Source organism: Helicoverpa armigera, chromosome 12 (assembly GCF_030705265.1).
Source record: "Helicoverpa armigera isolate CAAS_96S chromosome 12, ASM3070526v1, whole genome shotgun sequence".
Taxonomy (NCBI): domain Eukaryota; kingdom Metazoa; phylum Arthropoda; class Insecta; order Lepidoptera; family Noctuidae; genus Helicoverpa; species Helicoverpa armigera.
The window spans coordinates 11,206,223-11,214,084 of record NC_087131.1 but is presented as its reverse complement, the minus strand read 5'-3'; positions in this window follow the sequence as shown (position 1 = coordinate 11,214,084).

The window sequence follows — 7,862 nt, the reverse complement described above, 5'->3', positions numbered from 1 at the left end:
ATTAGACTGATGTGTGCCAAATTCTTCTCAGTTTTTATTTTTTGGAACTAAATAGCACCTTCGTATTGGAAAGTCTGTTAAAAACGGAGTAGGTAATTAAAACGAGCGAGGAATAATATTACATCTATTTGAAACAAAACCTATGTAAAATAATACTCGTACATGACAATTCAGAAAATTATAGCTGTTCCAATTTAATTGAAGTGAGGAATTAAATTATACCATCCAGTAGTTGGTATAATTGCTCGACAGTGTAACGGGCTCTCCGAATTACGGTACAAAGTCTACCTAAGCTCGGCTGCCTCATTATTTTGCTCTTTAAATGTACTTACGTATAAGTAAAATTAAATGTAGGTATTATTATTTTTAGTAAGTTTTACTATGAATATGCAAATACAGGATACGAAATTATTCTAGTTCTTTTGTAATAATTAAACTGGTACTCGGTTACATCCGGTTAGACTGGAAGCCGACCCCAACGCAGTTGAAAAAAAGGCTCGGAGGCAAATATTCAGAATTTTCTCTATGTAGCCTTTTTCCAACATTGTTGCGGTAGGTTTCTATTCCACCTTTTACCGAAACACAGCAAAGGTAAAAATATATCGGTCTCCAGGATTGGAATAATCTTTGTGGATTGTTATAACCAGTTTTGTTCTGTCTATTATTTTGTAGTAATAAGAGTAATGCAAATTTTCCACTAGAGGAATACATATAAAGACCTTTATGTAAAACTTTTATGTACATGTAAAGGAGAACAAAAATTGTTCTTCTTTGTATTTTCGTATATTCTATCCTGTGTTTATAAGTCCGTGGTCCGTGCTCATAACCCGTGATGACCTAATTTTGTTCACATTTAATATTAATTTATGTTTTGCTTTCAATATTTATTACGACTTTGTGGAGATTTAAAGAGTTCCAAGATATGGCTACTACACCCTGTGATCATTATTTTTAAAGTAATCACCTTTTTGATCTAATTTGAAAAAAGGCCCTTGGGAACTACAGTTTTGTCGATTATGAATCTCAGAAATTCGTGGTTTCCATAAAAAAAAACTACAGTCTACGCAGTAACAGCCGAGGCAGATAGTAATGACGCAACAAATATGAAATGTAGTATCATTAGGTATGTAATCAACTTTATCATAATGACTTTACTTCACAACCGGATTTTTTGTTCGTCTTTTAATTCTAATTCTTTGGCAAACACAAATTGGACATTTCATCATTAGTTCTACGTCACTAGATTTTGTTTCATGAATTTTACGCAACTTATACCTACTTTTTACAATCTGCAAGTTTACGAAACTCAGAAGCCTGGATTTTCTCAAATGCTTTACTTGCCTACAAAACCCTAATGAGAACTATTGCCTTCCCTACAAAAATATCCCGTGACATTTTTAATAAATTATTAATTTAGCGGCTAGCTCGACCGGGAACCGTACTTACCTATGGTACAGTTCATAGCAGTCCCGATTGTACAATAGACCAACTAAGCATTTAAAAAGGTTCTAGGAATAAGTTTGAAGTTCTAGAACCTTCTAATTTAAACTTAGAACCACATTAGTGAACCAAAACACAGCGGAATAAACAAAGGTGAACTATATATCTCTAAATACAGGGTGTGTTTATTCTTGTGTGTATATTTTAGCCACGAACTTTCTAATTACGTGCAACCAGACTGAACCAGTTTGAACTGAACTAAACTGACCCCTCGGGGTTAGTCGGTACTTGAACAGTTGCTACTAATGTTACAAAGAGAAGTTGAACACTTCGTTTGGAAACCACTAATTGTTTTAGTGAAGAACAATTGTTAGGATACAAGTATCTCTATTTGATATCTCGGAATGGGAGTGAATTGTTTTGTATATTTGGTTAAATAAAGCCGAATTAGTATAATGTTTTAGCCAGAAAAAGTAAGTAAACTTGCTGATATTCAGATTTCAGGAAACTCCCGCATCCAGATAAAAAGAAGAAGAAATGTTTAATTGTTATTTCATAAAAATAAAAACGGCGCTTTATTGTTACACATAATAAAGAAAGTAAGTATAGTTATCTGCACGGATAATGAGCTCTGGGCGGAAGAGTGGGGATCGCTTTGCGCACCGTACACTTATGGCAATAAACCAATAAATCACTTCTGCGCAGGTGAAGGTCAGGGCTCAATATCCTTGCCGATAACTATACTTACCTACTTTCTTTACCATGTGTAACAATAAAGTGCCGTTTTTATTACGGTTACGGTACCTATATTTTTTAAGGTTTTCGTTATTTTAATTTTACTACGACTTTTCCCCCTACAAAGAACACCACGAGAAATTAATGGTCCATTCCGTATTTCTTCCTTCCCTTCTAATAAAATCGAAGGGATAAAGTTGTAATCACTTGCCCGAAGGTGGATTTGTGATAGCCATAAGATGTTATCAGGGTCTGTACTGCAGTTAAGCACCTTTAGACCCTTTTATTATTCCCTTGTGGTGGATTGAGGTGACCTACTTGTAAGAGTTAGGTACCATAATGTTTTTTTAAAAGAGGTGTTGTAGATTTTTTACTTACATTTTTAAAGGCTGTAGTACTATCAATCAATGGAAATGACCAACATGGAGTAAATTTTTGTAGAGACAATCGAATGCAATGTGGTCGATATTCAGCATGTATTGTAAATGAGATAAGTCGTGTTTTTTTTTTAAAATCAAAGCCATTTATTCAAAGTAGGCTGAAAACCAGCTCTTTTTGAAGGTCAATTTTACAGAAAACAGCCCCCAAAATCACCTACCCTTTACAACTTCCTATGTGTTTTGAAATTTCCAAACGATTTTTCGACAAAAATTTGTCGATGATGTACAAGGATGATTTCGTTGATAAAATTCACATCTGGATGGTGGGTATATGTGTTTGGTACCAAAGTCTAACGAGAGAGCCAGTCGAATGTTCTAGACTTTTCCAAAATGAATTTTCTGAACTCCGCACGGCACCCGTGCAACTATCTAATGTATTGAGTACGTAAAGCTAACTTTGTTCGACAGTGAAACACAATGTAGCTTCTACTTCTATTACGTACGTTATTTTGTTGCAAACATTGGTTATTTCGTTCCTATTTTGGCGAGTAAATTGAAGTAGCAATTTGGTGACCTACCTCTATTTGAAATTTATACGAGTTCATTAAAAATAATTCATCATGTGTATCCTTTTCTAACTTTACTGAGTTAAATTACAAATCGTAGTAAATGCAGTTAAGTATCTATATTTCCAACCAACTCTTTCTCACGGCTTCATCCTCGTCCCCGGGGAACTTCTTCCCGTATAAAATAAAGCCTATGTCACGCGAGGATAGTTAACTTTCTTGTGGAAGAATTTATCACCTTTCAGAAGTTATCAATCTCACTACCAACTCCTCAATATGTCACAGACTTGAAATGAAAGTCGACATTAAAGGGTTAGGGCAAGTTCAAAGAAACTAAGAAGAACAAGAAAGTCTAGGTCAATATCTCAATACACATGTCTACAACTCTAACAAGTCAGAACTTCTCTAGAAGTCAAGTTGTAAGCAAAAACTTTTTCAATATCTCCACGCAAAAGTTCTGAGTATCCTTCAGACAAAGTCAGAAATCATTCATAGATTTTATCGAATGTGTAATCTAATGCTAAGAAAGTTTTTGGAATGCATATTAAGCATTTCAGTTTAGTAGTTGAGTCAACAGTTGTGTTAAATGTTTTCAAAAAGTTTCTACACAGCGTTCCGAATTAAATGACAGCTTGGAAGTAACTTTTGGAGATTCTTCAAAAAAGTTGGTTATTAAGCACATGTCATCTAACATTTCTGTGTAATTTGCAACAGTGATAAACGCTAAAGTACAGACCAATAAGATACTCTCTATGGCCAAAGATACTTTTTCAATGCTAGCACTTAGCATAGAGCAATAAGAGTCTACTCTTATCTGAGGTGGGATGTTTTCGACAGCTAACGCAACAACATTCAAAACGCAACTTAAAGATTTGCTTTTTGCAAATCTTTGAAAAAAAATTGGAAAAATACGATTTCTATATTTCGAATACAAAGTGTGGGATCCAAAGAAATAGGTTTTGTGTTGATCGAAATAGGTTTTGTATCCAGTGTCAATTGCTTAAATAGCACAATCCAATAGGTTCCTTTTATACTTTTTTTGCTTTATTTTTGTTGGATTTATCTTGCCACACGGTGTCTACTTTACTCAGAAAGCAATCTTATTTCTCTTGTGAAAATAATTTTAAAAGACACAGCGCATTTGTGTAACGTATTTTATTGCTTTTTGTACATTAGAAGTAATTTCAATTCTGCTAGCTATAGGATTTATTTTCCAATCTGTTGGTAAATGCAGGTTACTATACATTGAAGAAAATAAACATTTGTGCATATTTCAAACCAAGATAGTTGTCACTTGGAAATATATACTTCAACTAGGTATACATTTTCACATATTGGAACCTTTGTTTTCTTCTATAATATTATTAGATAAAGTGTGAGAATAAAAAAGACGATGCAAGTGTTCCCAAACTGATTAATGAGACATATTAATCTCGTTTCAACCAGCCCTTATTCTAAGCGCTTATGTACATAAGTACATACATCATACTGTTTGAAAAATATGTAAGAGATCGAAAAGAATGATCGCCTTCTATAAAATTGATGTCGAAGAAATCTTTTTTAGATTTTTTTTACATTTACGAAGTGTCACTTATTTGTATTTTTTCTCCAAGTCACATAAAAGAGGTAAGTATCGAGAGATTGTTATTTAAGGCTTTGTAAAAACATAATATGGGGCTGTGGCTTCCTAATCAGTTAATTAATATTGGACTGCTAAAGAAAAATACAAAAAGTCTGGCTAAAATTGCTTGGACTTTTATGCAACTTTCTGAATAGAGTCATCCACGCTGGATTAATTTTCCTTCCCTAGAATGGCTCAAGGTTTTAAAAACAAAACAATACCAATCAAAATACTTCACACCAAAACAAAAATAAACATGTCACCTGTATTTGAACAGGAAAACAATTTAAGTGAACAGTTTTTTCATTAAAACCAAACAAACAATGGGTATTGGTGAAAGAAATTAGTTCCGTATATAAGTTGTTTGGCACCGGGCGGGAACACATTGACACTTATAAATGGATGGGATCGGTACTTAAGCTTAGCTATTACTTTTCCGGGAATGGGAAAAATTTTATTAGTAAGAAATATCTGGATTTAGATGGCTTTATTCCTGGAATCTTTGATGAAAATACAGTGGTGGTAATTCTGAGCTATGATGACGAGCTACCAAATTGTGTGTGCTATATGTATCGAATTTAATACGTCATCTCAAAATTGCTATCAGCAAGCCTTACCTGTAATATTCTGCAGACACTTATGATAAAGTTAAGGTCCCAATAAAGTGATATAACAAAAATGCCGAGACAAGGTGTAATGTTTCATATTTACGACTGAAGCTGATGATATTGCAAAACGTGAGCAATATAGCTCCTGCTTCATCGGTCCATGTTCCCACGAAACTTGTGAAATATTAATTCCTTTTGCGATTGCTTTGGAATTGTAAATTGGGGGTCGTAAGTAAGAATGATGAGTGTGGGTCTTGGTTTGTGGTAGGATTTTGGAAAACCATTTGCTTTGGTTTTACTTGGTTCCTGGTCCAACTTCTCCTAGCAAAGGTACAGAAATGTTTACTCAGTTCCCAAACGCAAAATACTTAGGCCCTTTTTACTTTTGAAAAGTCACATGAATGAAGTTGACGTTGCAAAAATGTTTGTCATTTATTTGGAAAGCAAACTGCATAAAATGAACGGCTTGTAGAATAGAACGACGATAATCTTTTGTTCGTTTTCTACAAGAACTGCAGTGAGACTTCACAAAAGCTGTCAGCTGTGTTATTTTCACGGAATATCTGCGAAAATGGAGGCGAGAAACTGTAGCTTTGACTGGTTGCACTGAGTTTGAACTAGGAAAGATTCCTAGGAATGATATATTTTTTAAAGATAGCAATACAAATTGGTGGCTTTCAAAGTAGAAGTAAAAGTATTTTAAACCTTTTCGTAGTTATTTTTTTTTCCTATACACAAAATCCGCTTATATTTTCAGCGTGTAAGTTTGTGAAAATCAGTCATGCAATTGGTTGCACGCGACTTTTTAAGATTTAGGGGCATACGCGTATTGTACTTAATTTATTTAATAATCTGGATTGACATGAAACACTCCTTAAATAATATTAAAGAAAGGAAAAGTATGACGTTATAATAGTACACTTATAGCCTTGCTTAGCATACTTTCAGTTGTGATATTCCGCGGTTCTTGGGTTAGGAGTTTAGGAGACTACATAATAGGTATAGATGACGCAGTTTTAATCACATTATTTTATTTCAACTACAATGTTGAAAGATTTTTTAAAATTAATTAATAAGTCTAGTATTTTATTCAAAAGTCCATCTTCAGCAATTTTTACTGCTCATAACTTGTCTGTATTTAAAGAGACTGGTTGTTTTAAAGCCTGTGGTATTATAGCTATACCTTGATGATGTTTTCATTTAGCAAAATACAGTCGTAACCCAAACCCCTTTCAAAACTTAACCCAAAAAGGGTACCGAAAAGAGGTTACCGGTGAACATAAAGCTACTTATTTTAATAATACGAGCCATTTTCTCCGTATTAATATAATTTCATAGCCAGCTGGTTCTGTGGCTTTCGCTACTTGCGCGTTGAGTACCGGGCCCCAATTAAGAGATAATGCAGAGGAAACAGCTAGCGTCGGAGATGACGGATAGTGAGGTGGGCGAGTTGTAAGCGGTAACAGGTTAGGGAAAATGGAATTTAAATAAATGAGTAATAACGTTCAAAATCGCAAGCGTAAACTAGAGAATATTTTGAGATAGATAGGCTCTGACTGGTTTCATGGCGTAGTTAGGTGCACACTATTCCACATTTTGCACACTAGGATGACAAAGTTCAGAAAAGGATCAGATTGCTAAAGGAGTTTTACATTATAATTTATTGCTTTGTTGGTGTTGCTAGCATGTTTTCTGCTCTATGCTCTGTGGCCCTAATTTGCAAATACTGTACTGAGTAAAAACAGTGAAAAAGTTCTCCAAAAGATAGCTAATAAACGATGCTTATTTATCACTAGAAAAGGTAAACAAATATACCCGCTGTTCTCTTATGCCTTAAGCATTATTAATCTTATTAAAGCTAGGTTGAGCCCCTTTCAGACACAACTACCTATCTACTGGGTTACTACTCATTTTACTTTCAGTGAAATTCGACTGACTGAAACTCGTACAAACGCTTTTATGGGTTAAAAATGCACATACAATTTCAGGTTCTACTACCTACTGTGTTCAATCGGGAATTTTACTAATTATTTTAATAGTATGCTCTGATCCTCATGATTTAAAGGAAAATGAAGTCCTGGAGTCTAATAAATCAAATCCAAAAGCCTAATAATATCAAAATGTTTTAATGAGGTAAAATTAACAATTAATTTCTCCAGCCTTAGTACTCCAAACTTCGAGCATCCGACACAGGCAGAATGAAGTATCTAATTAAATCTGCTTTAGCTAAATCATGGAGCATAAAATAACTAGCAGAGATGTCATTATCCACAATATCAAAAATGCGGGTGTCCAAGAGACGTCGAATGTTGCTTGCTAGATCCACTTTCATACACTTTCTTTGAAATCAGTCCTTTTGTTCCAAACCAAATCACCAATCAATCAAAATCAATCTTTCACAGAAGTCTCAAGGAACCCGAACACCTCTTTAGCCTAACGAGGTATACCTATCGTACGTTACTTGACCTAGAAGACGCCTGACCTACCTACCTTATGGCATTTCTGCTTATTA